Consider the following 21390-nt stretch of genomic DNA (forward strand, 5'->3'; position numbering starts at 1 on the left):
CCCTGCCAAAAAAGGCCTGATCTTGGCCAATATAGTCTGCCCAGAGATGCAAACAACACAACTATTGCATGCTCACAAGAAATCAGTTGGACTGTAGCTAAATGCCAAGCAAGCTGACAGAAGGATTCATTCAGAAGGATTCCTCTGGAGATAATGGGAGCGATGCTGGATTTACGTATAAGCTAAACAAGCGATAGCTTAGGGCCCCACTCTCTGGTGGTGGGGGGCAAAAATTTCACTATTAATATGCTGCTTCTTAATTGTATTTCAGTTAAACAATTACTTTGATAAAATACATATTTTGTTATGTGCAAATGGCTCTAGATACCTATTAGGTCCATAAATTACCATATAGTATCTGAAGAAGTGTGCATGCACACGAAAGCTCATACCAGGAACAAACTCAGTTGGTCTCTAAGGTGCTACTAGAAAGAATTTTCGATTTTGTTTTGACTATGGCAGACCAACACGGCTACCCACCTGTAACTGGACATATAGCATATATTCAACACAAAAAACACCAACAGTTTGTTGTTGACAAAGGACAGCTGGACATATAAAGGGCCCCATTACCTTCAGCAGCTTAGGGCCTCATCAAACCTAAATCCGGCCCTGAATGGGAGGCATGTGAATCTATCTTATACTGAACCGTTGGTCCATTGCACCAACATCTTATCTACTCTGGAGGTCTTAGTTAGGATCTTGGGTCTTTCCCATTACCTGCTAACTGATCACTAAAGGTCCCAGGAATTTCACTAGAGGTCCCAGGAATTGAACTTGGGTCCATCGGCACAAAGAGCATGTGGTCTACCACATCTTCAGCAAGTGACAGAGAGCCATGAAATGCTATGAGGCTGAGCAGTTGCAGTTGGCAGGACAGCAGTGCTCACCTGACCTGCAGTTGCCTGTATTTCTGTTACTTATCAGGGGATAAAGAGGAGGCAGCTGAGGCAACAGTGAGTGCAGTTCAGTACAAACACACCATCATAGCCAATTTGATGCTCCCACCAGTGGTCAGTGCCATTGTAGTGTGCTGACCGCACTTCCACCTCACCCCTCCCAGTAAGCAACATGGGCAATGGGATTCTCACTGGACTGCTAGCATTTTAATAAAAATTGCAACAGAACGGGACAAAACAAAGATATGTGAATGAAGACAAAACAAGGAGAAATTCTCAATTAATGGTCCAAGGGCAAGCCTAAACATGTAGAAAAGGATTCAAAGTTCGGTGTGTTCTTAAAAAATAGAAACTCCTCATCTCTAGAGATGACGCCGTTAGAGATGACGGCGATGAATAATAAAATTAAGGAAGAAAAATGGTTGACCTATCAAGATTTGTTAGTGAAAGAAAATGACCAATGGGTTTTGAAACCGTATCAACAAATTAAACATCAATGTGCAAGTTGGTTACATTACTATCAGATACAGAATATATTTAAAAAACACAAGGAAATCGGATTTGTAGAAAAAAAATCAAAATTACAAGAATTTCTATTAGAAAATTCGAACAAACCATTATCAAAAATATATAAATTTTTACTTGAATGGGAATTAAAGGATGAAGAAGTAAAATGTGTAATGACGAAATGGGCACAAGATCTAGGGAGACCCATATATAGGGATCAATGGGATAAATTATGGAAAAATAATATGAAATTTACAGCATGTTCTGGAATTAAAGAGAACATGATGAAACTGGTATATAGATGGCACTTTACCCCAGAGAAGTTGGCAAAAATATATGGAACAAATTCGGGTAAGTGCTGGAAATGTCAAAATGGAATAGGTACGTATTTCCACTGTTGGTGGAAATGTCCAAAGATTTATGAATTTTGGAATAGTATATATGAAAATTTGAAAAAAATGTTGAAAATTACATTTGGGAAAAAACCTGAAATATTTCTATTAAGTATGACCCCTGAGAATATTCCTGAAGACAGAAAAAACATCCTTCTGTACGCATGTGCCGCAGCTAGGATACTTATAGCTAAAACCTGGAAAGGAGAAAAAATACCAACAGTCCAAGAATGGCAAATTAAGCTAATAGAATATATGAATTTAGCAAGGATGACAGCAGCAATAAGAGATATACAAAAACAGAAAACAAAAGTGGAATGGAAATACGTGGAAGAATATTTAAAAAAAGAAGGTTTGAAAACGGAACTAATGATTTGCTTAGATTAAGTTACGCACGTGAGAGATTTAAATTATATATATATATTGTTGCTGTTTTTTGTTCGTTTGTAAGAATGAGAGTAACTAAATTATCAGTTAGAGTAATGAAATGAGTATTATACTAAGAAAACCGTTGTAGAAGCAATATGAAGTCATATTTTAAAGTTGATGTATAATTTGAAAGAGATTATTGTAAATTTATGTTTATTATTTGTGTGATGAAAGATTTAATGTTTTTTAAAAAATAGAAACTCCTCTCTTTATTGCATGTTTAGAAAGACATCCCGAGAAATACGGTGACTAAGAAATAAGGGGCGGAATTAACCAGGAGCGCCACATCAGCAGAAGCTTTGAGCAAGGACTTCTACTTGCACAATGGAGCCCCAAGTACCCTTGAATTGGCTCAAAGGGTTGAGAGAAGCCTCAGACCAGGGTGCCAGCAGAGGAGAGGAAGGATCATTCTGTCTGGCCAGCTGAAATGCTTGTGAAGGCAGATGTTGATTCCCCCCCCCCCCCAAGATTATTGACTTCCCCAACCTTTTGCCCTCCAGGTGTTGCTTGCTGATGACTGGGGCTGAAGGGAGTTCAAGTTCAACGAGATCTGGAGGGCATCAGATTGCAGAAGGAATGTGCTTTAAGAAGGGTGCTCACAAGAACTGTACCCACCTGATCAGAAGTTAGGAAACCATAGCTGCTTATTATTTGGAAACTCAAACCATGGTTTGGGTTCTAAACTTAGTGCGAACCATGTCTGACTTATGTCTGACTTATCCATGGCCACCTGTGAGTTTATATCTGAACTGAGCTTTCTTCCTAACTCACTCAGAGAAAAGCACAACATTCCATCCACCGGCTTATGCTGGCTCTCAACAATAACAACAGCTAGCAGATTCAACACCAAATACCTCTGGGCTATTGTGGAATGATCATGCAGCAAGCAGAAGGCAATATAATTAGAAACTATGATTACACCATGTTAAGCTGTGATAAAGTGTAATTTACCAGTGTTTAACTATTCATTAAAAGCTGGTCACACAGTGTTGGCAATAGTTTAGTTTTTTTTAAAAGGTACAATAAATCCTACTCTGAAGACTTCACACAAATATGCAAATGCTCATGAATAATATTTTTTTAAATACCAGTTCCAGTGAGAAATATTGATGAGAAAGTGAGGCTTTTTCTTTCATTGAAACTGAAGATAGATTGGTCCAGGGAGAATTATATTACTATAGGAACAAATGGCCATGAAGCAGTGGTCAGGCAGTAGCCTTTGTTTTGAATTTCTGTGCAACCAGCTTGAACCATCAGCATCTACACTTTCACGGCCATCCACATGTTTAACTGATGAAATGATCCCCAGAGCGTTACACTAATCTAGTCCGGGGCTAATTTTGTAATGTGTTGAAACATGTTCCTTAGGGCCTGTTCCTACCTTAGTACCAGTACTCTAATGGACAGGGAGTTGGTCTTGAGCTCATTCCCTCCCATGTTCTCCTCGACACAAGAAAAGGTGGACATTTGGACTTGTGGTCATTTGCTACCAGTAGCGACTGACAGATTAGGGTAGCGCTGTTCCCTCTGAGTACTCTGATTCAGACCAGGAGTGGCAGGCATTTGAGGAGGAAGATGATAAATGAGAGGGGTATGACACAAGAGTAGAGTCTCTCTCCTTCCTTCAGACCCATTTTGGACCTGCAGCTGAGACCAGAGCCCTAGGTGGTTCCTGGTCCCCACCCATACAAGAGATTGTGGAAGTTGCTCTGGGGCACTGATTGATGTGATGGAGGGGGAAGATTCAGAGGTGAAGATGGGTCCGATGTTGTCTCTAGGGGACAGTGCCCCCTCAAGAGAAATGAGGAGACACTTCCCTCTAGATGTAGCACCCACCTTCAGGCCATGAGCTCCTGCAGGCACAAATTCTGCTGAGTACCTAGACATTCTCCATTTCTGCTTTTAAAAAATGCATGGCAGGTAGGTGGAGAAACTCATTGGAATAGCTTTGCAGATCCCATGCAGCCTTGGAATCCTTGATGCTAATGCAATGTACTGTTATTCTGCTTTAATAAAGTATCACTTACTTCCTTACTTGTAAGTAACTGCACCAGCCTGTCTGGGGCAGAAGCCAGGGCAGAGGGAGAAAGCCAAGGTGGCAAAGAGGTCAGTGCTGTGAAAGTGCGTTGGGGGGGCCAATCCAGCACTCCCACCTGTGTGCTAGAGCAACTCCAACCTCTTCACAGCCTCACCCCTCTGATGGTGTGTGGTGACAGCTCTCCCCACCACCCACCGCATTGGTTACAATAGCAGCAGAAGCAAAACATGGTGGAGAGCTATTTTGTACACAGCTCTGAAAGATAGAGGGGCCAGGTCTGGCCGTTGTGTGTGTATATATTTAATGCCTAGAAATGGCAGCGGCATATACCAATTTATATGTCAGGTATTTTGTTGTGAAGAAATGACCGCCTTCCCATGGGCAAATATTACTGATGGGAATACCCAGCTGGGAAGTGCAAAAACAAGGCCAGGGTGGTGGTGGTGTTGAAGAATTAGCACTATACATTAGTTAATGGTGGACAAACGGATGTTCACACGACAGTTGCCAGTGAGCAACTTACCAGTAGCATTTATCTTATTTTTTTAAGACAAAACTTTAAAGGTATTCATTTTTCCCTTTAAATCACCACTTCCTTATGAATTGCTCCCAGAAATGCAAACCAAAAAGTGAATGAATTGGCTAAATCCTTTTGCTTCAGAATAGCATCTCCCTTGTTTACTGGCTTCTCAGGGAAGGTCAGCAATCCAGGCAGCGTAAAGAGAAAACACTTCTCCAAGAGGGCTGTTATTGGCAGTGCCAGTGGAGAGCCCTACAGGATACTTGTCTGACACCCCTGGAGGAAATGGCGGCCTCCCTGAGTACATGTGCTTGTACTGAGGGCACGCAGGAAGGTTTCCGTGCAGGCTTAGGTAAGCTCAAAGGCTTTTGTCCATTCAGAGTGAGAAGTACATTGTACTTGACAATAAACCTGCCATTTTAAACCTCAGGGGTTTTAATCTTATAAATAATAGAGTTCAGGAAAGGGAAAGGGGGGAAAAAGGGGGGGAAGTCTGCATAGCTCTGCCCGGAATTCAGATTTCTGTCAGGCACTCATTGGAAGGTTGCTTGGAGATACATCCCAGCAACGGCGTATTGGCGGGATTATGCTGCACAAAAATATGCAACAGAACTCGAAGGTTTTTCTCCATTATGCTACCTTTTCCCTCTGGTCGCTGCAAGAACATCCATCATTCAATGGCACCCCAGAGCTATTCAGCCCACTGCATGCATTCATGGCCTGTAATCTAACTTTCTGCTTTAGAATCTGTTAACAAAAGCAAAAGGTCTGCTGACCAAGTTCCCAGCAGTTACACGTAAGGTAGCATTTTTTTAAAGCTTGGGGGTGTCAACATTGAACATCTCTGCGTCGTTCAAGAAAAATATCAAAGTGAAACCTTTGAAATATCAGATATTATTAATATTATTAATATTAATATTCTATTTTTCCTCTCTGTTTTTTAACAAGTGCAAAAAAAAATTCAGATATCAGAATCAGAATGCAGGTGAAGAAAATCTGTAAACATTTACTGGCACCTCAGTTCTGAAGCTGAACTAACACAAGCAATGTTGTGTGTCATTTGAGTTAAAGCTCAAACCATGCTACGTCAGCCAAAGGCCTCTGATTGACATCCCAGGCTCAAGGTGCTTCTGCCAAGTATGGCTAGAGTAGGCTTGTGCAAGATAATGGCTCTCCTTTTCCATCCTGGCTTGCCACTGACCATGTGTGACAGTGCTTCACTTGAACAAGGTAATGGGGGCAGTTGTCAGTTTAATCAGAAAAGTGCAGGGTGCTGTTGCCTTGTCCAAGATGAGGCTGGGATGGGGCCCTGGCACTCTGTAACCTGGTGTTAGTATCACTCAAAACCATTAAACCCATCAACTGTTGTACGTCTCTATGGATAAGTGTCAAAATCGAGCTATTGGATTCCGTCATATTTTTATTGCAGAATTTGAATACTTTGATCATGATTGTAGCTTTAAGTATCAAGAAATTAAATGCCATCACTTGTGTGTTAAATTGGGACAAATTATTTTTTAAGCATACAACATGTGTTAAATCAGCTGACCAATGCCAGGATATCTGTGCTATCTATGACAGTTTCTTGCAAATGGCTCCATGGCACTGGTGTCAATACAGCCATCTCAGCAATTATCACTAGTCTTCTACTGTAAAAGGTTAAGATGTGCATATTGAGCTCCAATTATCACTGGCGGTAATTTTTGCATCTCATTGCCACTCAACTCCCACACAATCATTTTCTCCTTTATATACCTGTCAGCTAAGATTTCACTTCATGTATATCTGACTGAGTGAGGGGTTTGAGTCCACAGAAGCTTATGCCAAAATATATTTGTTAATCTTTAAGGTGCCACAAAACTCTTCATTTTATAATGTTCTCACGAAAAGCCTTCCATGGGCAGAATGCCTATGTTGGGTGAGGCCAGTGGGTGAAGAAACAGAGTGTTCAATTGGTGACATTTCTGCTGCACAAAAAACTAGAAAGTTCTACACAAACACACACACCTCCATTCTTCCAGGTGAGCAAGAAGCACAGTTCAAGGACATATTCCAGCCAGGCAAAAGCATTCAGGGAAGGCACTTAGTAAAGCGAATGAGAGTGTGGCCTGAGGAAGAGGTGTGGCTTAGGGGAGTCCCAAAGGCTAGGAAAAGAGAACTGGAGGGCTGCACTTGGCCCCTAAGCCTCTTCCCAAACTTTCATCTGGTATGTTAAACCGAAAGGAGATACATTTCATTAAAGTTTTTCAAATACATTTCCTCTGAGTTTTCCCCACCAACAACCAATTAGAGATGGGGGGGGGGGGGTTAGCATATAAAGGCAAACTTACCTTATTTGCATTTTCCAAAACAATATGCGGACTGAAACACAGCCCCGCACATCTCTGAATTTTGCAAAAGAATTCTCCTGCCAATGAATTTGTACAAAATGCTTCATCTAAGATAAGATCAAGTTTGCATAATAATGCATATATTCCTTATAAAACAACATCCAAATATGCATTATGTTAAGGGGAATTGGTTTGTAAAAATTGATATATTAGGCAAAATTGGATACAGATATGTGTTTTTAGGAGAAATTCACACTAAAGTTCCGACAAATTTTCATGAAGATTTAAATTTTATTCATGAATTGCTGGAGAGAAGTGGAGAAGAGGATTTAAGACTGGAAAAAATTAGGAATTGAGAGAACTGAAACTGACAGATCTGCCCACCCTAATAATTGCTGCTGTTCTAATTAGGGAAGCCTGCTTTAAACTCATCAAAGTACCTTGCAAATCCCAAAATTAAACTTGTAAAAACAGAGGGTTGAGATGCTCAGTTAACTGTTGTTGTTTTACTTAATGTTTGCTGAAACTTTCTGTAAATACCAGGACAGAACTAGTAACAAGCCTTTTTTCAAATTTACTAACAATAAATATTTTTGCCTTTGATTCTTGAGATAAAGAACCAAAGGAGATTTCCCTGGAAAAAGCATTCTCCTCTACTGCAAATGCTAGATATAAACCATCTAACCTGATTTGGGGCAACAAAGGGTCTACACTTCCCACAAGCAGTGGGAATAATAAGTGATAACCATCCTATTTTATGTGGTAGCTGACATGACAGGAGCTTTACCACCTTCAATAATAATTTTATTATTTATACCTCAGCCACTCCAAGTTTGGCACTCAGAGGTGACCTAAGACAAAGTTCCTCCCAATCTGAGGCTGTTCTTTGTGTGCTTCTTCCACAAGAGGTCCGGAGGGTGGCAACACAAGAATGGGCCTTTTCTGCAGTGGCCCCCTGTTTGTGAGTATGTAATGAAGGCGCCAAAAGCAATGACAAACCTAGACAGCATCTTAAAAAGCAAAGACATCACCTTGCCGACAAAGGTCCGTATAGTCAAAGCTATGGTTTTCCCAGTAGTAATGTACGGAAGTGAGAGCTGGACCATAAAGAAGGCTGATCGCCGTAGAATTGATGCTTTTGAATTATGGTGCTGGAGGAGACTCTTGAGAGTCCCATGGACTGCAAGAAGATCAAACCTATCCATTCTCAAAGAAATCAGCCCTGAGTACTCACTAGAAGGACAGATCCTGAAGTTGAGTCTCCAGTACTTTGGCCACCTCATGAGAAGAGAAGACTCCCTGGAAAAGACCCTGATGCTGGGAAAGATGGAGGGCACAAGGAGAAGGGGGCGACAGAGGATGAGATGGTTGGACAGTGTTCTCGAAGCTACTAACATGAGTTTGGCCAAACTGCGAGAGGCAGTGAAGGATAGGCGTGCCTGGCGTGCTCTGGTCCATGGGGTCACGAAGAGTCGGACACGACTGAACGACTGAACAACAACAACAATGAAGGCGCCAGGCGAAAACGTTTCTCTTCCACAAAGCGTTCGGATGATTAACATTCTGTGGCGTTTTAGATGTGTTTGTAGGTGGGAAGTTATTGGCTTGTGTTTTTTTTCGTTTTCGTTTTGTTTTATTCTCATTTTGTATTTTTCTGTTGTGATCTGCCCTGGGAACTTCGGGTAAAGGGTGGTATATATATTTAATAAATTAGAAATAAAAAGCCACATGTATCTAAATACAAATTTTGAAAATAATAATAATAATAATAATAATAATAATAATAATAATAATAATAATAGATTAAAACAGACACAGGCCAGAACAGACTTACGAATGAACCTGTGTGAAGTTGGCATATACTGTATTGGCCCAAATATAAGCTGCACCCGAATATAAACTGCACCTTTAAAATTGGAGGGGGCGGAGAGAAAAGAAAAATACCTGAATATAAGCCGCTCCTTTCCTCACTGCTCCTGGCTGCATACTGGGAGGGGGGAGCCACGCTGCGTTGCCAGCGACCTTTTCCTTTCCTTGCTCTTTCTCTTCCCGGCCCTGGGGGAGAGGATGGGGGACTACGCATGGGGCGGACGCTGCTTTGCCACGCTCCTGACGCTGTTTGCCCCACACTCCTGGCTGCATACTGTAAGGTCACGGATATAAGCCACACCTTAACTTTTAACAGTCAGAATTTGGGGGGGGGGGGAAGTGAGGCTTATATTCAGGCCAATACGGTAAACTGGTTTCCCTATCCCTAACTTGTCCTTCCATTTGAAGTTCTCCCTGGCCTTGCCCCATCCATTATTTCCCTGCCCTCTATAACCCGATAGCTCTCTGGTGGAAGGCATGGACTTTGAAACAGACATTCTCTGCCCTGATTACAAATTATTCAGAACATAGTGGATCAGTGTCCAGTCCACTTTTACCGGACTTTTGAATGCCCTCCTGTTTTCACTCTTTACTGAGAGTGTAATCTGTCAAGAGTACAATATAAAGATAGTAGATGCATCATCCTGCAGAATGAGAACTCAAACATACCAGCGCCAGCATAAAGCTTGGGGGTTGCAAGGCAACTCACATCAACAAAGACATTCCGAAACAGCATGAGCATATGTCAAGGTTTGAGAACACAAGACGGTGTTTTCAGAACTTTGAGTCAGGCCAGGCCATTGTTGCATTCTTCCAGCTGGGTCTCTCTTAAAAATAACATCTATTTCAAAAAAGGGTTTTTAAAAAGCCAGTGGGTTACTTTTATTGCATAAACTGGTGTGAAGTTTTACAACTATGTAAATCTAACTCACTAAATAGCAGTGCGTGTGATTCAAGAGTGGGATCGGTGAATTTAGGGTTGCCATATCTTGACGAGCAAAAAAAGAGGACAGCCCAAGCCGTTGCCGGCCCAAGCTGGGGAAAGAGGCACACGGGGGCGGGGGGCTGCCATGCCCACATTCCTCTTTCCCCAGCTCAGGCTGGCAGCAGCCATGGCATGTAGAGCAACCCAAGCCCAAGCCCCCCCCCCATGCAAAAACCCAGACATTTCCTTTACAATGTAAAAATCTGCCTGTGTGGACATGTTGGCTCCCAAGAGAGGGCATATCTGGGTGCCAGGGAGACCTGGAGATACTCTTTTGGAAACTACATCTCCCTGGTCCTTGGTGTCTAGGAAGGATCATAGTTCATTGGATGCAGAAGATCCCAGATTCAGCCTGGGATTCAGATCTCAAGGTAGAGCTAGGAAATACCACTTCTTGAAACCTTAGAGAGCCACTGCCAGTCAGTGTAGACAATAGTAAGCTCAGTAAACCAATGGTCTGATTGTGCATAAGGTACCTTTCTATGCTGCATAGGAAAGGTGGATGGAAGAGAAGGAAATACTAAGAAAAGTAAACAAACAGTTTCCTGCAGCCTGTTGAAGTCCGATCTTCTCAGTTCACATATCAGCTTGGGATAGATCAATGCGAATATAGCATCATCAGAAGCCCTGATTAGAATAGCTCTGCCTGCCTCAACTTGAATATTCAATAAAGCCTCTCTACTTTCTCGGCGCTTCAGTAAGGAGGATGCTCCAGCAACACATTCTTATCCCATTGACATCCAACAGTGAATGTCACACAACCAGCAACTCCAGCTTTATGTTAACAGCTTTCCCCTTTCGCAGAAGGAAACTTGACCACTTCTGTCCACCCTCTTATGGTCGAGCAGCACCGGCGGGTCATGTATCCAGACTCTCTTAAGTACAAGAATGACAAAGAATTAACTAAGGCCCTAAAATAATCTCAGGGAGGCTAATTTCCTCCTGCATTAATAGTGCAGGCAGTCTATGCAGACGGCATCAGTGACTCCAGTTCTGAGTTTGATTAATGTGGAACATTGGAAGTGCTTAAGAAAGGGCAGCTTGCTGGCCCCAATGCATCAGGCAGGCGGATGGCCACACTGGAGAGATTCATTAGGATGAAGTTGCAACATCTTTTTGATTTTTGGTTTGCAGAAAGGCAAGCTGACGGAGCGGCTGAGAAGCCAACACTTTCCCAGTGAGCGGAGGGCTGCAGTCTTCTACACACTTGCTTGGCAGTGCAGTTAAGTCCTCTTGAACGAAGGGGAACTTTCCTCTGACTAGATGTGCATAGGATTGCGCAATATGTGCCTTTTGCATTATTGACAGAGGATCTATTCTGTGATTAATGGGAGAAGAGGGCTTTAAAGCAGACATGCTCCACCATTCTGTGGTCACGCTTACTCAGCCCAAGTGCTGAAATGGAAAGAGAAAGAAAAGATGTTGGCCATATTAATCTGTTTACCACCTCCCTGGGTTCCAGTGAGATCTCGTAAGTTCTCGTAAGACCTTGCAGAGCTCTCATGAGATCTCACAGAACATGGCTTCTTCACCAGTGATGAATGCAGTGTGGCGCCAGTGGGAGCCGTGCCTCTTGAAGTTCTGCCACCTGAGGTAACTGCCTCAGCTCACCTCATGAGAAGGCCGGCCCTGGTTCACCACCCTGAAAAGGAAGTGTGAGGTTTGGAGCTTATAGGGTTAACAAGCTCAAGATGTGCGTGCCGCCCACAGGGATGATGTCACACATCCGGGTATTTCTGCTGTAAACAGAAGCCGATGTGAAATGTGACACTTTTGTATTCTGCCTGTACATTTCGACTTTTGGAGTTGCCGGAGAACGGACAGGATGTGTTCCGTGTCTCCGGGAGTGTTTATGATTTATAAATGTAAATATAGCCTCTAGATTAGGAAAAAGCCTGAGTCTGTGGACTTAATATTGCTGGCAAGAATCTGAGGCACACACCAACCCTGTACAGAAGAAGTTTGCAAGCTCTGCTGAAGCATGAGAGAAGCAGGTACGCGCACAGGAAACCTGCTGGACGCCACTGGTGATTCCAAGTGCTACACCGTTTTGAGGCTTTTCCACCACAAAACGCTATCAGGAAGGAACAGAGCTATAAGTCCAAACTTCACCAGGAAGTGATCTGACCATGACAGCGGGTCTTTTAGGATAGCTGTCATAGATAATAAAGCTGTGAAGTTTAGGCCAGTAAGTGATATTCCATCTAGTCAACATCATGTTTAAACCAGGACATCAATGCTGATACATTGCCACATGGACAGTACATTGGTTCACATACATTGCATAGAGCAATCTAGAATGTATACCCAGATCATGTCTGAATGGGTCCAAAACTTGCAGTTCCCTGTACAATACCAGATGAAATGTTGGAATCCCGGGATGTGTAACTCTTTGGCCCTCACAGCAATCCAGCTTTTCTTAGCACAGAACTTTTCAAAACTAAGATAAAAACAACAAGGAAGGTGAAATATGTTTTGGAAGTGCTGGGGACATACAAAGCTGCCGTACACCAAGTCAGACCCATTGTTCCACCTACATTGTATACACTGACTGGTATGAGAAGTCATACTGACTGGTATGGAAGTGAGTGTGCCATCTCACTTCCCCAAGAAGTAGCAGTGGCCACCAACTTGGAAGGCTTTAAAAGATGATCAGGCAATTCGGTGGAGGAAAAGGATATCAAGAGCCACTAGCCACGATGTTCTGCTTCCACTGTCCAAGGCAGTATGCATGTGGATACCAGCTGCTGAGAATCACAAATGGGACTCTTGTTGCCCTCTGGTCCTGCTTGTGAGCTCCACTTAGGCTTCTGGCTGACCACTGTGAGGATAGCATGCTGGACTAGAAGGGCTGTTGGTCTTTTCCAGTGGGACTATTCTTATGTTCTTATCTGCTGGTGAAGTAGGGTGAAAACCATCTTGGACCATGGGCCATGCTATCTGGGGCTGGTGAGAGTTGGAGTCCAACAACATCTGGAAGGCCACAAGTTCTTCACCACTTCCTTGCACAACATCTGATTGCGTGCACAGATTGTGTGTGTGTGTGTGTGTGTGTGTGTGTGTGTTTTGTTTGTTTGTTTTTACCAAAATGGCTTCAGTATGCTTCAGTATAGCCCTTAACCCAGAGCTTCCCAAACTTTTCATGCTGGTGACACACTTTTTAAGACATGCATTATTTCACGACACAGTAATTCAGTTTTGCTAGCAAAGCGGGGGTTAAACTAACTCCTTTCCAGTCCCGGGAGGAGGGCAGGGAGCACCTACACACTGCAGCCAACACACTAATGTGTCAAAACACACAGTTTGGAAACCTCTGCCTTAACCTATCTCCTCCCCTCCCCCCCATACTAGGCGCACGGCCTCCATTCTCCTTCTACACAACTCCCCCCTCTTCTCAGTTCAATGCTGCTCGCCAGCCACTGCTTTACAAATCTTCAGGCTGAACAGCCCGGCTTGTAATGTTGTCAGGTAGTGTGCATAGCTGTTAAGCAGGCTTGTGTGTCACAAGAGATCTGATGCTATCACATTTCCTCCACGCGCACACCCCCACACCCCCACATGCACCCCCAGAAGACTAAAGAGAGGGAACCTTTGTAAGCAGGAGGGAGTGTGATGAAAACAGTTTGTCTCCTGAGGAGCCAGCCATTGTCATTTTACAAATGAAATCACTTTGGAAATTTAGAGAATTAATATCATAATGAAGACGGGGGTGCCCATTAGGGCAGCCTAATGTTGCTCTGGAGATACATGATGGATGTCCAGTGGCTGGAAGCCCTTATTTGCAGAGAGTCACCTCTGTAGCTGCCATTATTAGGAAGATGTCTGAAGCAGAGGATCAGACACAACCATTGCAAGATGAGATAGTGTTTGACTGGTTTCCAGGGAACTGAAAGATACAGACTTCGTTGTACCTGTCACTGTGGCTTCCAGCCTCTCTCCCTACTCCTTAATGTCTTTTTTTTTAAGCTGTGGGACGTTTTTCTTCAAAGATCCATTGCCTCTGCAAAATTAGTTAATGGAATCATGTAAAATCTTTTACCTGGATATATACAAAGCAATGGCTTTTAATTGCTTTGTTGTTAAACACAGAGAGAGAGAAACAAAATTACTCCTGTAAAACGCTGAGGATTTGTTTTTTCTATTTTTCAGCTGTTCGGCACATTTATTTGGAAAGGGAACAGCTTATCACCAAGGAAATGCCCCAAGAAATGGGAAACTGTTGAAATGAACAAAAAGATTGTCTGTGCCCACTTGTGGATATATATATACACCTATACAACTGGCAAGGCTGTGACTGCTGTTCCAGGAAGGCAAAGCCTTCTTCCTGGAATTATCTTAATGCACAATTGAATCATCATTTCTAGCTCTTCAGCATCTTTCCCAGAAGTACAGTTTTCCACAGGCAATGATTCTAGTTAAGAGAAAATGTTGCAATCTATGAAGAAAACGAAAGATCGTCCTTCCCTGCTGGTTTGCCGTTAACTGAAGCCTTGTACTGATCGACAATTAGGAATGAAGGGATGTTTCTCATAGCCTCGTATGTCGCATTTCACAAAACAGCTTTGCCCAGCTCCTTGGATTTCCTGTTACAGTCATGTCAGGGTGACTTCTGGTTGTTGTTTTAAGCTTAACTCTCTTCATGTTAATTGTTTTGTGGTTAGAAACATTGCCTAACTTTTATTGATGATACTGTTTAGAATGGCAACCTTGCCTACGTTTCCCCATTGTTTCTCATCTCCCTTTCCAGATCTGTGTTTAGATATTTGTGGCTATTGGAAACATCCTATCTGCTGCCCTTTTAAATTGGTCTTCAGATTTTGACTTCACCCATAGACATTTTTAAAGGTTTTATTATTATTTTAAAAAGGGGGGGTTTAAGAAATTCCAAGCAAAGAATGAGAAGAGTTTCTTCTTGTTGTTGTTTATCTGATTTTAATCTTCTCTCACCAAATGTCCCAGGGTGGTAAGTAACTGGATAAAAAACATTAAACACAAAATATGAAACATATGACAAAAAAACAAGTCACACTGTGTAAGAACAAAAACATGGAACTGTGAAACAAATCTAATGTCTAATAATAATTTTTAATAATAATAATAATAATAATAATAATAATAATAATAATAATAATAATTATTTATTATTTATACCCCGCCCAGCCACTCTGGGCAGCTTCCAACAGAATGTTAAAATACAATAATCTAAAACTCAACCAAATACAAGTAAGTACTAAGCTATCAACAGTATATATGAGTGCCAGGCTAATTCGATCCCTTCCAAGGCCTGAATGAAGAGGGGCATCTTCAGGTCTACTGGTTGTGGATCAGATCACCTGAGGGCCATGTGTTGGACTTCCCTGTGCTAGCTCTTAACTCTGTTTGTCTCAGTCACGTGACCTGGAAACCTGGCTGAATTTACACCAGCAAAAAGGGTTGTATAAGTCAAATTCTATTTTAAAGGCTTGCTTTGCCTCTGCAAGACTTGGGCTGGCTCTGATGTACTTTAGACTGGTTTAATTTAAGGTGGTGTAAAATATACTAGTTTCCCATAGTTAGGATTGCTCTCCAGATTAGATACAGCTCTATCTAAAGAAAAACCACTTTTATTTTGCATTCATTTTATTTATTAGAATTATTATGTGCCCTTTGCTGTGGCATCCTAGATGTCTACATTCTCCTTTGCAGGATATATTTAATATATAGGTTATTCCAAATTCACATAAACCAAATGCATACATTTTCACCAATGGGAGAGTTAATTTTAGATCTACTGATAAGAAATGCAGAAATCTCACTTTAAAAAGTGAATATGAAACAAGTCACTGAGAAGCCTTTCTGTGCCAGCCTCATTAAAATGAATGGGGGCTACTGTGCTCTTGCAAGACACCCATTCAGTTCAAAGGGGCTGGGTCTGATAAACTCCCTGATATTTGGGCTACATCTCTGGCCACTTTCCGTTCCTCTCAAATCACTGTTTCCTACTGGAAAGGTTAGAGCTGAACATCTGATATGAAACACACTGTCAAGAGAAAAGAAATGGTCCCTAACAGACAGAAAGAGATGCAGCTTGCTTGGCCATAAAATAGGATTTAGTTGACCAGCTGCTCCATAATATATTTAGGGCTATTTCCTAATTAATGAAATCTTAGCAGATACACTGCATAAGGTTTCCATTGCTTAAACCTGTGTGCATTTAAATATGAAATAAGACAAGTGTTCTGAAGAAAACACATTTTTGGAAAGTGTGTGCTGCAGCAAGCAGTACAACACAATTTGAGTGTTGTAGGAGAAAGAAGGTGAAAGAATCTGCCCACAACAACTTTTTTCACTTCTGTTGGGTTTTTTTTTACAAGTGTTTATTTAAAAAAAAAAACAACACGGTAAAGTTGCTATCTGATTAATCATCAGCACATCTTCAAATTGATCACACTGGTTTGTCATGCAATCCTTTGCTTATTTAATCAGCAGAAGGTCCTAGGATGTTTAACAGGGCTTATACCCAAACCCAAATAACTCTGGGATTTCAGCTGTGCAGCGCAATCTTCTGCCTATTTACTCAGATGTAAGTCTCACCATGATCTGAGCAAGTGTGCTTAGGACAGCAGCTGTAATCTACTAGCCGAAGAGAGCAATTGACCAAGCATTGCTTAACCCATAATATTACACTTTTGGAGTGGGGTTGGAGAGGCTACCAAAACACTCCAAAGAAAGGGGAAAGGTTTTTGGGTTGCTGTTGTTTTAGTCACTCATCGGCTTTTGCAGCTTGGAGACACTCCTCAAACTGTTGCAGATGCCCTCCGGTAATAAAGACATTTGGATCTGACTATGGCAAATAAAAGGGATGCAGCCCGCCAGCGTTCAGGCCCCGTAAACCATAAATGTGATATCGGACAGAGAGGAGCTAATGAAAACAATCACATTAAACATAGCTCTTCAGTGTTCGGCACTCAATAAGTGAGCAGCAGGCTCTCTGTGTCTAGCTTACAGAAAACAGGAGGTAGCAGTTTGCAAGGAGCAGCGTTTTAATGTGATTGGACTATAACAGACAATCTATTTACAGCATGCTCTGGGGAGCTTATAAACAAATGTTGAGTAATTTCAGCCAGCAGTAATTACCCTTGCAGCTGACAAGGATAGCATGATACTTTCTCCTTCACCTTCAGCCCAGTCCAGAAGGCACTGTACACAATGGCATTTCTAATTATTTCTGCATTTCCACGGCTAAAGACCAAAGTGTGTTATTAAGAGAACATTTTAGAAGCCTGAACAACAACAAAAAAACAACAGTGGCAGCAGCAGCAACAAGATCCAAAGTGGGACATTTAAAAGTCATCATTATGACAGCAAATAAAAGGTTCACTTCTTCGGAGTCCACCAGCGGAGGCGGAGGTTTTCCTGCTTCTTTCGCTTCCCTTGCACAAGGGGGAAATTGGCAGGCACTTGTCACCATCGCTAATCAATCCTGCTCTTCTAAATATTAGAAATCTCCTCCATTCTAGGAGAGACGGACCACTGACATGTTAAGTGCAGGGCAATCTAACCTCGCTCGGTGCAGGCTAATGAACACAGCACTTCACACATTAACTTTCTGGCTCCCAAACTTGCTAACAGCAGTGGACATGGACCGGGATGATGAGAAACGTTGGCAAAACATCTTCGGTTCAGAAAAGGTTTTAAAAGACGTGAGATTCACTGGCACCACATGCATCCAGTCTGCATAAAAGCCACAGAAAAATTATAGGCAGTGGAATTATAGGAAGGGGTTAAATATTCAATTCAGTTCACATTTAATTGTGAACCTACAGAAGTTTCACTTTCCAGAAAAACAGATGAACAGAAACACAGTTGCCCTTTGAAATTTGCACTTCTCTGAATTTTGCAGAGCGGTTTCCTGGCCAAGTCATATTTACAAAATTGCATCTACTAGGCTGAAGTGTGCATAAAATATAGACATTAGTGAAATCATTTTGAAATGTGCTATATTAAGCAAAATTGCTTTCAAAATTGTGTATATTAGGCAACATTGCATACATACATGCACATTAGGAGAAATTTGTAGATTAATTTTCATGTTGTTTTTTTTAAAAAAATATAAACTAATGTGGAAATGTGGAGAACTGGATTTAGGATTGGAAAAATGAGAAACTGGGAGAAACCAGAATTGGCAGCTTCACTTGTCCCTAAGTCAGCAAACACAGCAGGCCAAATAGATCAGTGGTGTAGCCATAAGATGCAATGAAGAGAAAACATTGGCAGTGCAATCCATTTTTTTAAAAAAATGAATTTATATATCGCTCTATACCCAGGGGTCTCAGGGGTTCACATGCTGGGAAGTGAGTCCCACTTGCACATAAAAGCATCTGGGATCTCAGCCTTAGGTTGCAATCCTATACTCACCATTGAACTCTGAGCAGTCATGTACCAGTATCTAAGAATGCATTGTAAGTCTCGTTTCATGCATTGCACAGATATAAATCTAGATTTGACATTTTCCATACATAACAGGGAGCTACACTCAGTTTTGGTTCCCTGATGGACATATTAGCATAACGCACATGTTTGCAAACAAGTATTCACTGGATTCACACGTCACTTTTTTTTTAAATATTTAACACAGCTCATGATGTTTTCTATGGCTGGCATCTGCATTTTCAGTCAGTCCACACATAATCTCATTATTATTTACTGTGTTTATGTGGTGCCTGCCACTAAAAGAGTACCAAGGTAAATTGCAGTATAAAATGCAACATGGTTAAAATATACAAAATAAAACAAAATAGCAAAAAACAACAAATTATCATATACAGTTCTAAAGACAGAATCTTCCCCTCCTAACCCCAAGCAGCTTACAATCCTTTCCTGTATATGATATCAAAGCAGATAAACCAAAGAGATGATAGATAGATGATAGAGAGATAGATAGAGATAGATAGAGATAGATGATAGATAGATAGATAGATGTCAGATAGATAGATAGATGTCAGATAGATAGATAGATAGATAGATAGATAGATAGATAGATAGATAAAAACCTACATATTTCCATGGGTCCGCTGTGACATCACTTGTGTTGAGTCATTAGCCTACCTTTTGTTGGCAGAATACAGTATCATTTGTAACCAGGATTAGTGTCAACTTTAAAGATTTATGTCTGATATATAAAACCTATAATGAAAGTGCTGAGAGTTGTTAGGGAAGCCCTTATTCTCACAGAGTTACACTTCCTCCTAGCTGTGCTGCTCCTCCACTAGCTAGGCTCTGCCTCCACCAGTTGCTGAAACCCATAGGAAGAGAGAGCATTCTTGTGCTCAGACCCTACTTGAGGGTTTCACACAGGCATCTGGTCGGCCACTAGGAGAACAGTATGCTGGGACTAGATGGGACCTTGGACTGATCCAGCAGACTCTTCTTGTGCTCTTAAGATTGTGAAACTATTCTTGGAACTGTAGGTCTTTGAAGGGAATAGCGGTCTCCTAACAACTCCCAGCTTCCTTAAGAAAGTATTGTTCCAAGGATTCTTTGGGGGGAAGTGGTACAACAGTGCTTTATAGGTAAGGCCTGAGATTGGCTTGGGGGAGGGACAGTGACTTACCCGAACAGTAAGTTGGGTGGGGCTTGGGGGAAGAGGTCTCCAAAATTCTGCCTACTGCCCATTTCATCCCATTTCCTCATTAGTGCATCAATGCACAACCCTTATATTACTTTTGCTGTCCTCAAGTGCCTGAACTGCATGCAAATAATGATAATCATTATCATCGGCAATAATCAGATACAGTTGTTACAAAGGCAGACCTGAGAATGTGTTTGCTTCTTTGGAGCATGCTACAAAGAATCATTAAAACACTCCTTTTGAGGCCTCTGTAAATTAAGCCTTTGCCATTCACTTACCAAAGTGAACAACAATATAGAAATTTTGTTTCGCATGGCAGTGCGTTCAAAGAGATGTGCCAAACTGCCCAAAAGTAATTGGGGGAGTCGGTGAACTGTGATGCTCGCTGGTTCGCAAACACCATGGACAGTTTGGCGTTCACTGAGCTTTCATCTGCCTCAATAAATTCAGTTCAGATTTATGCTATAGGAACTGACAGCAGATATCTAATCCCCAAAAGTGTATTATTTACATTTTTTGATACGTTACATTGCATTACGTCCTGTCATGTTGCATCTCGTCGCCGACTGATATAATATTGCATAACATGAAGTGACATGATGACAGACATCAGAACTATATATTAGAAATCCTACAGCGAGGAACTGGGGGTGCCTCTGTCTCGACGATTTCTAGGGTGAACAAGGAGCCAAGAGGACTAGCCGAATTACCTTGTGCTACAAGAAGCCTTTAGAGTCATCCCAAACCAATCTTTTCCTCATTTCGTTTTCAAAAAAAGTCTTGTTTTTGCAGTTCTGTCATTCTTCCTTCCCACCTCCCTCTCCCCCACCCACCCCAACAATCTTAAAAAGGATGGAAAAGGCCGCTGTGTGTACGTTCAACGATGATGGCAGCGGCTGCAAATTAGCCTGACATAAAGAAAGCCATAGAAATCCATTGCAAACTTTAACAATGCACTAGAGCTGTTGATTGTTCGCACCCCGGCCAGCCACTCGTTCCTAAGATAACAGTTGGTGGAGGGAGAAGAGAACATTAATTTGTCCTTGTTCCCGAGACTGGCAGGTGTCACTTTGCTCCATGTGGGACGTGAGTGACAGATATTTTGCAGCTGATGAAATAAGAATGCAGACATTCAAGAGTGCCTCTGGGATTTCACTGGTCATTTGTGGCCAGCGCAAGGGCAGGGCACACTGCTTTGCGAATGCAGAACTGGCTGTTGTTGCTGCCGCTGGATCCAGCTGCAGCCTTGCTACTCCTCTTTAATAGCAATCATATTATATATATTTCATTACTGCAAAGCTGGGGGGGGGAGTTTGACTGTGGTGCATCTGATTGATTTGCAGAGGTGTTCGCTACTGTCTGCCTGCTAAACTGTTCTAATTGCTTTCCTTGCGCCGTATGAAAGTGAGGGGAAATTACCTAATCCAATAGGAAATGTTCAGTGCTTCTATCCAATTGATCCCAAGGATGTGAAAGGGATCCAGGTTGGCTTTAGAGGCACTAGCATCAGTAGCAGAGAGAACAATATCAGACCATTTTTTCACTGCAAAGCATGAAGCTGCTAAAATGATTTCCACGTAGAAAAAACATTCCTAAACATCCTGCCCCTCTCCACCCCAATGACGTACTAGGGAAAATATCCAGAAATTAACGTTAAGGTTTGTTTTCCACCCCTGCTGTGTGTTTCTGCCTCTTCTCTGTCGCTCAATATTCCCTTTGCAATGGAAGGATGTGGGCTGACATATCTGTAGTAAGAAAATTAATATTTTCAATTAATCTGAGTTAATTTGTTTTTAAAAAGGAGAGAAGCA

This window comes from Lacerta agilis, chromosome 1 (assembly GCF_009819535.1).
Source record: "Lacerta agilis isolate rLacAgi1 chromosome 1, rLacAgi1.pri, whole genome shotgun sequence".
Taxonomy (NCBI): domain Eukaryota; kingdom Metazoa; phylum Chordata; class Lepidosauria; order Squamata; family Lacertidae; genus Lacerta; species Lacerta agilis.